The sequence below is a fragment of the Xiphophorus hellerii genome, chromosome 21 (genome assembly GCF_003331165.1).
Source record: "Xiphophorus hellerii strain 12219 chromosome 21, Xiphophorus_hellerii-4.1, whole genome shotgun sequence".
Lineage (NCBI taxonomy): Eukaryota > Metazoa > Chordata > Actinopteri > Cyprinodontiformes > Poeciliidae > Xiphophorus > Xiphophorus hellerii.
In genome coordinates this window covers 14,102,147-14,117,152 of record NC_045692.1, presented here as the reverse complement: position 1 = coordinate 14,117,152, position 15,006 = coordinate 14,102,147, and the positions used below count along the sequence as shown (strand labels likewise).

Genomic DNA, 15,006 nt, shown 5'->3' with positions numbered 1-15,006 from the left:
TGACTTTACTTCAAGGGGGGCTATAATATGGTTGCCAGGCACATGTAGCGTAATCAAATAACTTGGGTTACCTTCAACTGCTATGAAAATCCTGCATATATCAAACAAATTTGACTCCCCCAGTTTGATGCCTTGGAATTGGCCTCTGTCTCTTTAAGAAGCTCCTTCTCTTTCAAGCGTTTAGGCAAACCCAGAAATTAAAAAATTTCTCAAACATTCATGAAGGAATTGGGATCGGAGTTTCAAAACAGTGTCCTTTTCCTTTCACTTTATAGTTCTGCGCAACTTTGTAAAGTCCCATAGCAGCATAAGTACTTTTGCGGAGTGCTGTAGTTTGCAGAAAATGCTGAAAACAGTTTTTGGTTTCTTTCTCTAACACAACAAAGTCATGGATGTAAACAGTGTAGGTGAACCAAGTATGTGAGCAGGATGATTTAGTCGCATGTGAGCACCTGTCCCTTTGTGTCTGGTCCCAGGGAAGTTTGAGCAGCAGCCGGTGCTGTGATGTCCGGGGCTCTTAGGGGTCAGGACAGGAATTATTGAACAGAGGGTGGCTGACAGAGGGAGCTGGCACTGGGACCAAACAGATGTTGCAATCATAAAGAAATACACAACCTCTGAATTAAATATGAAGAGAGCAGAGCATGAATCGAGGATGGTCTGGACTTTGTTTCTTCTGTTTTATAAATGGCAGCAGCTTTTCTGAATTTTGAAAATGAGCTATTGGATTAATGGTTGCCAGGTGAGGCCAGGTGAATTATACTTAAATTATGCAGCTGCCTGAAAATGAAATTTTAAGAAAGCCTTAAAAAGCATTTTGCATGTAGACAGCTGTTCGGGACATACTGCAGATTCATTATTCAGGAACAGGGGTCTCTGGACGCGGCACGGTTATGTCAAAGTGTTTTAAGGCATTTATGCCACAACGGCTCAGCGATGAAATCTGTAAAAAAGAGAGGAATCTGACAGAATGTCCTCTGAACATTGTTTTACTGTGGGTATTTTGTTTTTCCATCATTTTTACAGACAGTCTCACTCAAAAGGAATCATTGGTCTGTCTGAATATTTGATGCCAGCCCAGGCTTGTTTTTACTGAGACGAATCTTTTTTTTTTTCCTTCAGATAAATTGGAAATTGTATATGGCTTCCAGATAATTGCAGATTTTAATATAAAACAGTGGTACCTTTTGGAAAAGCAGCAAAGATGCCCCTCATAACTCTGGAGCAGCTGCAGAAATCCACAACTCAGGTGGGAGAATCTGTCAACAGCACAAATATTAGTCCTTTACACAAGCAACTATTTGTAGTTTGCCACAAAGAATGAAGAGAACAAAGCAAACTCTTGTTAGATACAACAAAAATTGAACTGTTTAGCCTCTGTATGTATGAAATAAACAAATGCATCACCTTTAACAGTTCATCCCCATAGGGGAACATTAGGAGTGTAGTGACACACGTATTTGAACCAAATATGTCTGGTTCAACCATGTCTGTTTGGTACCCATATCAACAAGTACAGTTTGTTTCGTTTCTGAATACCTGCAGAGTATTTATATTTCAAAGCTAAATATCAAGGCAACATTTTGTTGGACATCTTTAGAAATGGTGACATTGAAACAAAGCAGAGAGCTCTCCCTAAAATCACTAGGGAGTGATCACTAACAGGAATTAAGAAAGAAGGAAAGAAAGAAGCAAAGAAGGAAAGAAAGAAAGAAAACTTTGTCAGTGCACTCGTCTTTCAACAGTGGGGTAATCAGTTTGCTCTTCACTTATCTGGATTACTCACATCAAAACAGCTCAAGTCTAAATCCAGCTGCCTGGAGCGTTCAGTCAGTCCAAAACACTGCATAGGAGACGCAGTAGACTGAATCTGTGTCCGTCTGACTAGAGGGGTTTTCCCAACAAGTACATTTTCATGGTGCATTCAAGTACATCCTATACACAGAGTTATCTAAATACTAAAATGACTCCAACATGATTTAAACTTTTTTTATTCTGAAATATTTGCACAGTCCAACCATCCATCCATCCACTGTTGGACCCTTAGATAATATTCTTCAGTATAGATGAACATAAAACCAAATTGGATTTTAGGAAAAATCAAATATTCATTGTTTTTTGACAGGAAAAGAAACATTGTTTTATATATATATATATATATATATATATATATATATAATAGATATCAGGGAGGCCAAACCACTCTGAAATATCTCAGTCTGCTCTGCTTGTTTAGCTTGAAACCATAGCCCACCATTCTGGATCAATTCATGGGGTGTGTTTCAAGCAGAAATTCACCTCCTGCTTTTATCTAGGAACTCCTTATTATCCATCAAATAACCACTGTCCCCTACTTCACTCTGCTGCAAAAGTTTATAAAATCACACATCATAAGTTTAAAATTTATGAAAAGCCTTTGAAATTTGTACAAATCTGCTGTCCTACTTTTATCATATTTAGCTTTTATTGATTTTTTTCAACTTAAAATTTACTATTTGACTAATCTCTCTATTCTTTATTTTAAGAAAAATACAACCTTTCATATTTAAGTTGAGTCCATGACAATAAAAAAAAAAAAAAAAGAACTTACACCTGTTAGCTCTGAGCGTTTCCACTGGAGCCCGGCTCTGAAAACTGCAGCGGCGGCTGTAAAGAGAGAAAAAACCGAAGGGGTCATGTAAGTATTTATTCACTCCTTCATATCTCTTTGTGAGAAACGGAGCAACTAGGGACACAATTGCAGCGAGATCATTGTGAATTCTTGGCAGAGGGATAAGGGACACCATTAAAAAGGCAAATGTGATTAATTTTTAGTGGGAAAGCTCTTGTGTTGGCAATTGTCAGGGAGGTCGGGCTAAAGGGATGTGACACAGAAATTACTCTGCCTCCCAGGCTTCAAATGTGTCTCGTCACTCTGAGGAAATATCAACGAGACGGAGAGGCTGACAAAAACACTCTCATCTAATAGACTTTTTGTAAGGAGCTCAAGTGGTGAGATTGTGGCTGAAGACCACCAAGCGATCTATTACTCATAAATCTCAGATTGCTTGTAATTTATTGGATCTGTAGATGCGGGAGAGATGCAATATAGCCTCATCTTCCCGGGGAAAAAAAACATGAATTATCTGAATTTTTTTTCTCTGCCGGTGTTTTTCCGTAAACCTGGGCGAACTGAGACTCTTCCCCCCTACAGAGTGACATTTTCCAGGCAACACAATGGCACAAGCCACACTCCAACACTTTCCTGAACGCGGCGGGGCTGCAGCACTTCCTTTACTCTGCAGTTGTCTCTTTGAACAAAATGCTAATAGCAAAGGACAGGACCCAGGTCACACTAAAGGTTATGTCTTTTCCCATTTCATACAGTCGAGGGTTACTGCTCTTTATAAATTAAATATAACTAATTTGATTGGCAAAAATATCTGAAAGTAATAGCGTAATGCGAAAGTAATGCTAACACACGTTAAACTTTGCACTGTATTGCCACCACCAGGAGATCACATGTTCAGGTTAATGTGCTAATGTGTTAGTTTTCCAACAGTTTTTTTTTTTGCATGTAAAATAATGGTCTCATGTGATCACAGCATTTTTGTCCTTGTAGTTCCTGCGTCCCTTATGTGCCTTGTTCTAAACAAAAAACATGGCTTCCTTACAGCAAAGGCCAAATGAAAGACCAGAGTCTCGTCAACAGATTCTCCTGTCTGAGCTGCAGCTTCTCCTTCCCCAGTTTGTTAGTTAAGGTGGTAGTTTTGTTGTTCTGTAAAATTCTCCAATTTTCAGATTGTCAAATTTAGCAGAGCTCCAAGAAATGTTCAAAGCTTGGGATATTGTTTAACAACCTTACCCTGCTTTTACCTTCTCCACAGCTTTCTCCTTGATGGGTCTGCTGTGTGTATCTGCTTGACCTTCACGGTTCTGCTTGTTCTCTAATGTCATTCGAGGCCTTCAGAGAAGAGAATCTATTTCCTAATTAGGGGACATGAAACGCCAAGGGTTATCAGCCTGAAGGAGATTCAACACAAACACACCATTGTTGTGTCATCTGATGTACGTTGAAGTTTCTGCATGCAATCTTACAAAATGTGAAAAAATTCTGGCAGTAATACTTTTACAATTCAGTCTGTAAGCCACTCTTATTATCTGTACTTACCACGATAATGTTAAATGACGGAACTTTTTAACAAATCTTATTTCTTTTTTTATTACTGCACATTGCCATTTGATCCTTTCTATGAAAATTAAACAAGAGCAGTCATAAGATGGCTGGACTTATGGAGGGTGAAAAGTTCTTTTGAATAACTTTTTAATACTAAGTCATGTTTTGTTGTAGTAACAGCTCAAACATTTTCCCATCCTGAAAATATAGGCAGCTCTTTTAACTAACATAATTGTCTCCAAAAGTGGCATGGTTCATTTACTGAAAGTTTGAAAAAAAAAACTCTTATTGTCAAGAAGTCTTAAGCTGTCAGAGATCACAGTCTCACAATCCCTGTGTGCTTGTAATCACGGATTAGGCCGTGATTTCCATGTCTTCCTCGCAGCATTACAGTCCCACATCCACAGGCGGATGACACTTTGCTCCACATAGTGCTGTGGTTTACTTAGAGGTAAAGCAGCTCACGTCCCTGTGTCCCATTACCATGACCACCTTGAGATAAATGGCTCTTTCTCCCTGCTGCCATAAGGTTTTATATCAAGCGACATGTGTTGACTATCTGACTGCAGGTTATATTGTTGCTGCTGAAATAAAACAATCACTTTCAGCGCCGTTTACAAAGCGCCTGCCTGTGGTGTGTGTAGCACCAGGCCGACCCGTGCACACGGTGTTTATAGATGTAAGGAAAGGACAGTGGCAGGTGACAGGTTAACTCTGCTGCGTAAATTTCTGGGCCGTGTATGATGTAGCTCTGTGATCCTGTGGTCCTTGATTAGATCTGAGCTAGTAAATATCCTGTGATTAATCAAAAGGGCTTGTTCTGCGTGTAGCATCTCCGTGTCACCTTCACAGTCAGGGAGCAGGGCCGCCTTGTTTACCCCAGTTCTATCTCTTCAGGCCCCAGCCTTATTTCATCACAGCTCAGAGGGGGGATGTAAAGACTCCTACAAAACAAAAAATCCATGAAAAAAGTTGGAATATGTGAGTGACTTTGGTCACAAAGAAAACAATGCATTGAATCTGTAATAAATATATTTGTTGTGTATTCAATCCTTTAGATATTTAGTTATCAATCAATCAATCAGGCTGAACAGATTTACTTTAACAGCTCTGAATGGTGATCTCAAGGGGCAGAAAATAACAATTATTTCTTAGTAAAATGCACAAAAACAGAAAATTCTCACTTTTTATAGTCTCCAAATGCAACATAAAACAGAATGTTTGTTGGATACATCTTTGGAGATTTTCTAATAATCTCTTTATTGTCTTTTGGTTGAAAACTTCTACCTTGAACAGAGACACTACGGCACATTTCTTATGATTAATGTTGATTCCATTTTCTTGTTCAATTATAATAAAGTTTTCAAAAATAAGTAACCTTGGGAAATAAAAATTGGACCAGCCCACATCAGCTCGAACCTAAAATAAAATAAACTGTAGCTACACACAGATACAGTAGCAGAAATATTTATATCTCTTGAAATGTGAGATTAATGTTTGAAAAATGTGAGTCCTCCTAAAATGAGGTGGACTACAACTGTTAACGTTGCTGCTGCCACTAGTCTGAGGGGCATACAAGAATCAAAGCAACACTCCAGGTATGTTTTTGATGAGGAAATAACATAACATGATATCAAGCAAAAAAAACAACAACTTGAATTTACATGATAGCTCTCATTTCCCACCTTTAAAAACAGTAATTTATTAAAGACAGCCTATGTAGAGAATGGAGCAAAACTTGGAATAGCCTGCTCTGGTCTCAATGGGCTCAAAATAATTTTTGGGCTACATGCAAAATACTATGCAGAAGAAAATTTGCATTGCTTGAAAACACCATTGCCACAGTGAAAAATTGCAGTGGCAGCATCATACTGTGAGGATGCGTTCTTCAGGAGAGACATCACAGAATAATCATAGAAGAAAATCTGATAGAGGCTGCAAAAGTAGTGAGATCGAAGCAGATTTACACCTTCCTGTTTGACATCCAATCGGAGTTTCATCTATTTTTGAAAGAGGAATGAGTCAAGCATTGACTCAGAAGAGCTGAAAACATACACACAACATTTTTTATTTGTAAAAAACAATGAAAATATGAAATGACGCAGAAGTTTTATTGTTCTAACGTAGTCAAATTTGAAAAAACTCAGAGGCTATTAATGATTTATCAAGGCACTGAATATACAGCAGCACTATCAGTTCAAACAAGCAGGCCTTAAGCTCAAATTACTGAATATAAAACAATCCTTATCCTTTATGTGCAGCATAATTAGCTCCCAGCATTGACGATATCCCCTGGTAACACTGTCTGCACAACCTCTTTACATCCATGAAACATGTTCAACCAAAGGCTAACATGATCATGGGTGATTACAGTAATTAATAGACTGAACTAATTACTTTAGCCAGTTGACGTTCAGTGCTTAATCCTGAGCTTGTCCAGCCCGTATCAAATCTTTTCTAATTAACCACTCTACTGTGTTTCCTGCAGCCTTGTGTGTTATAAATGCTGCAGTCTTAGTTATCACCTGAATGGGGGGAAAAATACTTTCTTTGACAATCAGGCCCCCTATAAGAACTCAGTTGGAAAATACATTCTGATGTTGTTCAAAAACCACAATTTAAGCAATTGTTGCACCCATTCGCTGATGACCCCATTCACTGTCATCCAAAGACAATCTTTGAGACATGCATGTCATGTTAATAAAAGCTCTAAAGAGTACAGACCCTTCCACCGCAGAACAAGTCCAGACCTGTCTGGGAATATAGATCTCTAATTGCTTTTGTGAGGTGGTGCCGCAGAACTGTGCTTCCCATGTGTCAGATCTGCCAAATCCCAGCGCACATCACTGTCAATAAACTGGAGAAATCTCCCTAACAAGCTTGCGATTACATAAATCTATAGCCACTCTGGCACCCTCGAGACTGAACGACTTTCAAGGAGACTTCATGTTTGATGTTCGGGAGCTTGATTGCATTTCGGGGGGGAAAAAAAAGAAAGAATAGCTACTGTATTGGAAAGTGTCCAAACAGTCTAGGTTTGCTAATTTTGTCACAGTCGATTTTAAAGCCAGACCCTGAGAGTGGGAGGCTTTGGGATGAAGTTTCTGAAGGCTTTGCAAAGGGGTGTGAGTGAATTTGACAGGCTCGGTGAAATATGCCACGCTGGACCCTTTTTTCATTATAGGAGCTGGGACAAAAAATGCAAATCTGCGGTCCTCCCTCATGAGGTCATTAGAAAAGTGATATCTCAAACAACTGAGTCATAACGACAGAGAAAATTAATTCATTCTCCATCTGATCAAATTCAAAAATCTTAAAAAAAAATCTACGTTTTTCGATCCTCTCTAAAATCACTGTTTACATGGCTTCACTGTTCACATCCGTGGTCATCAGGGCAGTAACCACATCCTGAGCAGAGTGACTGATAGACTGGATCTGTCTTATGGCCTTCTCTTAAGAGGTGATGAATTGGCTTAATGGTGGGTGGAGCACACAGAGGGAGGAGAGAGTGGGGGTATTAAACGACATGGTTTTATAGCCTATCAGCATTGTCATACTGCTGCTGTAATTTTTTTTTCTGCACCATAAGGCGGGCTGGATATTAGGCACTAAGCTTGGTTAAACACATTTACAAATGCTGCCTCTTGCTGCCGTGTGTCACCACCAGTAAGGAAGGCTGCCTGGAGACTTTATGACTATGTTTATCTAAGACTAAAAGGAGACTTTTTGTGTTACATTTTATAAGCTTACAATGCTTACAAGCACTTCTAAATGAAATGTGAAATGTTTTTGTAAAGATCCAAGCTGGTTCCCACGTAGGTGTAACTTCTAGTGTCCGATTACACTTAATAATTGTTGGATCCTGAAGGTATGCTGCGTCAAGCTAGCTCTAGGATCCCACAGGCAGACACCGGCTTGGTCATACAGTAATAATCTGGTCTGGAACTGGACTTTTGTGGTTGTTATACATGATCCTGCAAATACAACACCTATTAAAAAGTATTAAGACTCTTTTAACTTTCAGCAAATTTAGTCACTTTTCAACCTCGAACTTCAGTGTATTTGGTTAAGATTTACTGTGACAGACCAACAGTCTTTATAGTAAAGTTGAAGAAAAAGGATACATGGTTCACAAGATCTTTTCCAAATAAAAACCTGAGAAGTGCAGGGTGCTTTTATGTTCAGTCTGCCTGAATCTGTAGTGTCTAGAAACCTACAGATGTCGTTAAGCCTACAAGCCCTGTTCTTCAGCACTAAGCAAAGCAGATGAGCTCACATTAATGCTAATCAGACACGGTTATTGTGAGCATATTTGCATTCATTTCAACATGATCTCCTTTTTCTTATATAACTTTAAAATGCACTGAGGGTTAAGCTTCAGGGATGAGTCTTCAGTTGTGTGAAGACACATTTAATAAAACTATGTTTGTTCGAACTCCCTCCAACATGCTGCGAACCAGCAGCCGTAAACAGTGAGACAGGTGAGGCCCATTAGGGTGATCTTCCCCTCAAGTATTTACCAGCCTGTTTATACCACAACTCATTATTTGGGATGAATTAGCGGGCTGATTATGGTGATATGTTGTCATTTGTAAATGAGCGTGGTGCACCTGTCAGTGAGACTCATTTGCTAATAACAAGGATCCACCGAATAAGTAACATCCTCTCTAATTTCAGCTCACTCCTTAGCCGTCTGCTTTGTATTACTCTGTCATTTTCTTCCCCCTCCTCAGGTTCTGCTCAGCGTCAAATCTAACGAGTATCTCACAACAAAGATCGCTTCAGAATGACTTTACTTCAGCATTTGATTTCATTTTACTTCTGTTTTTCTGGTAGTAGTATTGTACAACTTAAGACAAAGTTGAAACCAGATTTTTACACTCACTGTAGAAAGACTCGTGATCTTTTTTCTCACGTCTGACATCAGTTCAAACTAAACATGTATGGTTTTAGATCACTTAGGATTACATTATTTCTATTTGCTGACATTTTTTAAGCGACTGAAATTTTTTTGTGAGACTGAAATCTGGATTTTGTGATTGCCACTCCTGAACAATGTCCTTAAGCTATTTTTGATGGCTTTAGTTTGCAGTTTTCTCCTTTTTTATTGCTTGAAACAATCAAAGATAAATCCCAAATCAAGTTTTTTTGTATTTTCTGCCTTAACTTTCAGATAAATGCAAAAATAAGTAACACTGTTCACTGACGTCTTAGTGTAATGTTTTAATTTGTTAAATCTGGCTATAATAACAACAGAATTATCTGGAAATCTCTGTTTAGATGCAGTTTATAAGATTACTGTTTGTATATTGTTATTATTTAGATGTCAGTTTAAACATTTAGGGTAAAATAAACCAAAATCAGACCTACAGAAATGCAGACTCATGGAATCTGAGTCGTTGGATGGATCTGTAATCCCAGATTGACGCCAATATTGGGTCTGGTGCCGATACTACATCAGACCGCTTCCATAACTAGAACCTTGTCATGGAAAGTGCAATTTCCTTCTCATAAAACAATTTGATGATACGTCACCTTCACCCTTTTAAATACCTTAATGAAGTATTTGTACTGCCAAGGCCACCTCTTAATGTAATTGTATTTTTTTATTTGCTTCAGCTCATCCTTTTTTTAACTCTAAGACCCTAAATTTGCCTTGTAGGTGGTCACGGTGACAGTAAACGATTGGTTTCACCGGAAGGTTGCTCCACTCCCACATCTCTTTGTCCTCCTCCCCACTCGTCTCCCAGCAAACTTTACACTGAAGCTGCTCTCATTACAGCACAGATTACAGACGCCTATTGGTCCTCATTAGTGGCCACTGATCCTTGGTTCGGCCCATGTCTTAACATCTTTTAATTATATTTCTGGAAATCTAATCAATGTTATAACTCAGATTAATCCCTCCCCCCCTCTTGCACTTATTTTCTCCCCTTTCATTTCATGATGTGCTTGGCTCGAAGGCTCAAAGGCTGTTATGACCACGGCTCGTCTGAGGCTGCCAGCCTGCCAGGTTTGTGACATGAGAGGTGAGGAGACCTTGAAGTGCTCCTATTGGAAGGACAAAGTGGATAAATTAGTGAATTTTAACCTTAAAATGCGGGCTTTAAACACGTTTACAAAATATAATAGTTTCAATACAGATATAAGTAACGGTAATTTGAGTGTTGTTACCTGTCGGGGACAACGGAGACAGAAGGCCTCTTAGTTTTTCCGTTAAATGCCATGTAAAGCTTTTGCTCTCCAGCCAGGCGCTGTGGTGTGATGTGAAGTGAAAGCCAAGGCAGGGTTTGGCACTGGACGGCCATTTTGTGTCTGGTCTGATGCGTGGTTTCACTGGGTGTCACATTGGCTACATATCACAGTCAGCGGTGGAGGCGGGCAAAGCTGCAGGTCTCATTAGAGCAAGTTCACAGAAAACAAACCCCCCAAAAAATAAGACTGCATGAATTTATAGATAAGCTTGGAGAACATACGGCGTGACATTGAAATAATGTTTCACCTACATGAATGACGCATTTTAATTAAATTAACAGTTTTACTCATCAATATTAAAAACGGAGATGCATTTTGTGGCCAATTTCAGATCACAGATATTTTATAGTTCTGAACTGCTGGTGTAGAAAATAGCTGATTCTGATTTGTCTCTAATATACAGTTAAAAATAACTTCTTTATTTGCTACTTACTCAATTAGTTAAAAACTGAACTATCTTGACAATCATCAATTATTTATGTTAGGACCAGTGGCAATCCCACACCCTTTGTGTTTGTGGGTGTGAAAGAGGGAGAGAAGGTAATAGTTTCTCTGCAATTAATCAGGATTTACCTGTTACTAAATGTTAAATTAGCATGTTTATCATTGCACATAAGTGTCTTTTTGTAGCATAAAAAGATGTTCAAAATGATAGTATGATAAATCCTTTTGAGTTTCCCCTGATTTTATTTCTAAATGACTCATTATACTGAAAATAATTACATTTAAGTCTTTTTTTTCTCAGTAACAACATCAGTACAGAAGATCGTTGCTGTTATTGTAGCCTTTTTGCATTTATGGCGTGTCCAGTGATGAGAAAAAATATATATTTTCCTCTCAGAATTTTTTTGTCTTTTAATTAAAATACTACAGCTGTTCCAGTGGCCATGTTTTATTCCATAATGCACACAAAAAGCAGAGCTGCATTATTCCAATGCATGCTTTCTTTTTTTTTTTTGTTTGCCCACTATCAACCTCTATCACATAGACGGACAGTTGCAGAAACGTACAAGACAGGCAGGCTTCCCCACTGTGGTGCTGCAGTAGTCAGAGCCAGGTGCAGGAAGAACGGGGAATAAGGTTGTGTTTATTAGCAGCTCCCTTGGTGTTCTCTAAATTGCCTTGTTTGCTCGGCACAAGCACACAAACAGATGCTGTCCTCTCTGCTCTGGGTAATTCTTGTGGTCTCTGGGTATTTACCGAAAGGCCCACCCGTACCACACACAAACACACAGCGTCATTTGTGCCAGTGCGCACAACCTCTGCACACAAAACACACAGACACACACCAGACCAGAGGACTTGCAGAAACACATTTGTGTGTGAAATTTGTGGTACAGTGTGATTCACGTAAAGAAGAAGAAGAGGAAGACATTGTCACTCCAGATAAGTAATTGGACGATTTATCCCTATATAGCTGACCTCACAGTCTGCAACCATCTCATGGACACAATTTCACTCTTATTAAGAAAATCTGCATTTAGGAGGGACCAATGCTATCAGTCGAAATTAATCTTCTTTGACTGATCCCTAATGTGACCACAGTCATCGAGTAATTATTGTCTGGATGGCTGTGCACCAGCCTCATAACCACCATCCACCCCCCGCACACACATCCAAGCCAGTCCTGGTGTGTGAATCCCTCAGCAGCAGGCTGGTTACAGTGGCCACGGCGGGTGTGTCATTAAGCAGTTGATCAGGGAGTCATGATTGGCCTGCCCTGTATTATTGTGATTAACGTCCAGCCAGCAGACGACTGTCCTGTTGTCACCAGCGATACAGTCTTTGATTTTGAGACTCTCTGGGTTGAAGCTGGTACTTTGGATGTTCAGAGCACACACACCCCCGCACGCACACACACACGTTTCTTCTCATTTCATCAGTCACAAAACTGTGTGCATGCAAAGTGTGCAGCGCTTTTCCCGTGCAGCTCTGTTTTGTCTGTGTGTCCGCTCCGATTAGCTGACCCACCTCCTCTTTTTTGCAGCTTGCAGGCTGTGTTGCATCGCATGCCCATTGGCCTACATGTCTTTTGTCTCTACATGCATTGAAATCCAAACCTCTCCTTTTTATTGTCTTATGCACTGTTGTTAAAATTCACCCAATAAAAGTGTCATAACAAGCTGCACACATTTTACTTTTGGTTTAGCTAAACTGTTGTTAGTATATTTCATGTTTTTTTGGTTGGTTTTTTTTTACCTGCTAAGGGGCGCTTAAATACAATTGTTAAATTAAATTTTACTCAGTGAACAAAATGTGTTGCTACAAATTTTCTAAGATCATATCAATGTAATTATTGTAATTAATCATGTTCTAACTAGTCTGCTTTATGTTAAGTTGTACTTCAGACACAGTTCATAACATTTGTCAGTTAAATTTGTTAGAAAACATCTACATGATGAACACTTTGGCTAGGGCTTTTTTTCTGCAGTGAATGAATGTTACTGAAATAATTGCAAACTTTTTAAAAACTTATTTGACAAAGTGCCATGTAAACTTTAGGGAATTAGTCATTATATTTAATAATTTATCAGACCCTAGTGACTACATTGAAGTTGTTTATATTGAATTTCTACAAAAAAAGTAATACTAATCAGAATTACATTTTACTGTGTAGATTTCCTATGTATTCTATCCATGAGACTCAAACCCAGGGCCTTCATGCGGCAAGACAACAGTGCTACCTACAACTAAAGAAAAGCAGGAAGGAAAGATTTGTTTACAATCATTACCAAAAGCAAAAAATAAAAATGAAATGTTTTTATTTTCGTGCAATGATTTATTTGTGGCTAATGACAATTTTGTATTTACCTCCCACAACAGCACCTGTTGCTTGTTAAGAGACAGTAAGAACGACACGTTTTCATCAATCCAGTAATACCAGTAAAAGTCTGTTGATTTGTTGTCAGTAGCTTTTTGAAAAAACAATTGCAACAAATATCCGAAAACTTGCAAAGTATAACGAGAAAGTAAATCATTTTGCAAAAGAGCTGCTGCAAGGTAGACAAACTTAGCTTGGTAGGACTAATATTAATATTGCTAATGGCCGTAGCATTAGCGATGTTGCTAAACTAGCTCAAGCTATATATGAACTTAGTAAATCCAGTCTAACAAGATGATGTGTAAATGTTTCTTAGCCAACAGCTAAATTGTGTCACTTATTTGCTCAGCCTGCTAGCTAGCTTAGTTTAGCCTGAGCGCTACACAACAAAAGCTGGATGCAAACTATGTTCTTGCTGAAATATGGAAACTTGTGACAATTTTAACTTCTAGAAAGATGAGAAATGAATTCAAAATATAACATTAGTCAGAATATCAGACTGAAAAAATATCCATTCATCCTTTCAAATTGTCTTCCACTTATTCCAGATCGAGTCTCATGTGTCACGTGGGGAAAAGGTTTAGGACGGAGAGTCCAACAGGAACAAACTACTTCAGTTCATTTCTGACCAGCATGTTTGGGGAGTACTTTTATTTTCTAAATTTAATTAGCTTATTTTGTAAAATTTAACCTTGATTGAGTGATAATTTTACAAACTTGACTAAAATTTCAATTGGTTTAATAACTGATACTAAACATCGTAGTGGCTTGTTCTTTTCTTTCAGACCTACTAGATCAATTAAAACAATGTTACCACAGCTTATCAGTTAAAGAAGGCAATCTAAGATGAAATGTAAATTTTTACTGGGCATCTTTTTACGTCATGTAAAGAGCAGATGGGGGTTATACTGGCATTGAGTCCTGTTGTAAAGAAACAGATCTGAGTCTGTTTTTAACTTCTCGCTGCTGTTTAACCCACAACAGGGAGGCATTTAAAATGGTTAACAAACCAAAAGGAGTTAATTTGAGATTAAATAACTGCACTGATTTGTGTTTGTGTTTTTCACGATTTAGATGTAACACTTGAGAAGCAGAAATCAGACTTTTCATGGATTTCATTCTTTCTTAATTACTCACTTAAACTCAGAACCCTTTCCTCCTGACTCTCATGTATTTGTGGGTAGAAAGAAGTCAGTTTTGATTACAAAGTAAACGCTGGAGCATCAACCAAAAGAAAAAAAAAGATGGGGGTTGGGGGGATAACATGCTGATATGCATTCTATCAGGATGATTTATGCAAATTATGCACATTATTCCCGCAGGAATGTCTCTTCTGAAAGTGCCAGGATAAATTGCCGGAAATTAGCCATAAAATTCACTGTGCAGGGAGTGCGAGGTGAAGGCCGCCAAGGAGCCAAGGACATCGGGCCGTCGCAGTTACGCTTGGCCTGCCCTGCCTCCCTCCCACCCCCCCATGCTTTGGCATTCATGGCTGTTAAAGACCTCCACTCAGACAGACACACCAAAGCCTCGAGTAGGCGCTCCGCACATCAGGAAGATCAGCCAAGCAAGTGTTGCACTAACGCCAGGGTTTCACGCTCCAGTAACGTGACAGATTTTCAATACAGTGAAAATCTGTACTTTTTTTTACATCATGAACTCAAATCCAACATGTAGATTTTTATGAATTCCCTAGAAATTTTTTAATTACTCCCATGATTCTGATAGTCGTTGAGGCTTTTGTTTACATTTAACAATGCATTTTAATATCGAG

General features: G+C 38.7%; 1 protein-coding gene across 1 annotated transcript in view; it reads left to right on the top strand.

Moving 5' to 3' along the window:
* Positions 1–15,006, top strand: part of LOC116711952 (uncharacterized) — a 43,697-nt gene that overhangs the window by 13,738 nt on the left and 14,953 nt on the right. The window lies entirely within an intron of this gene.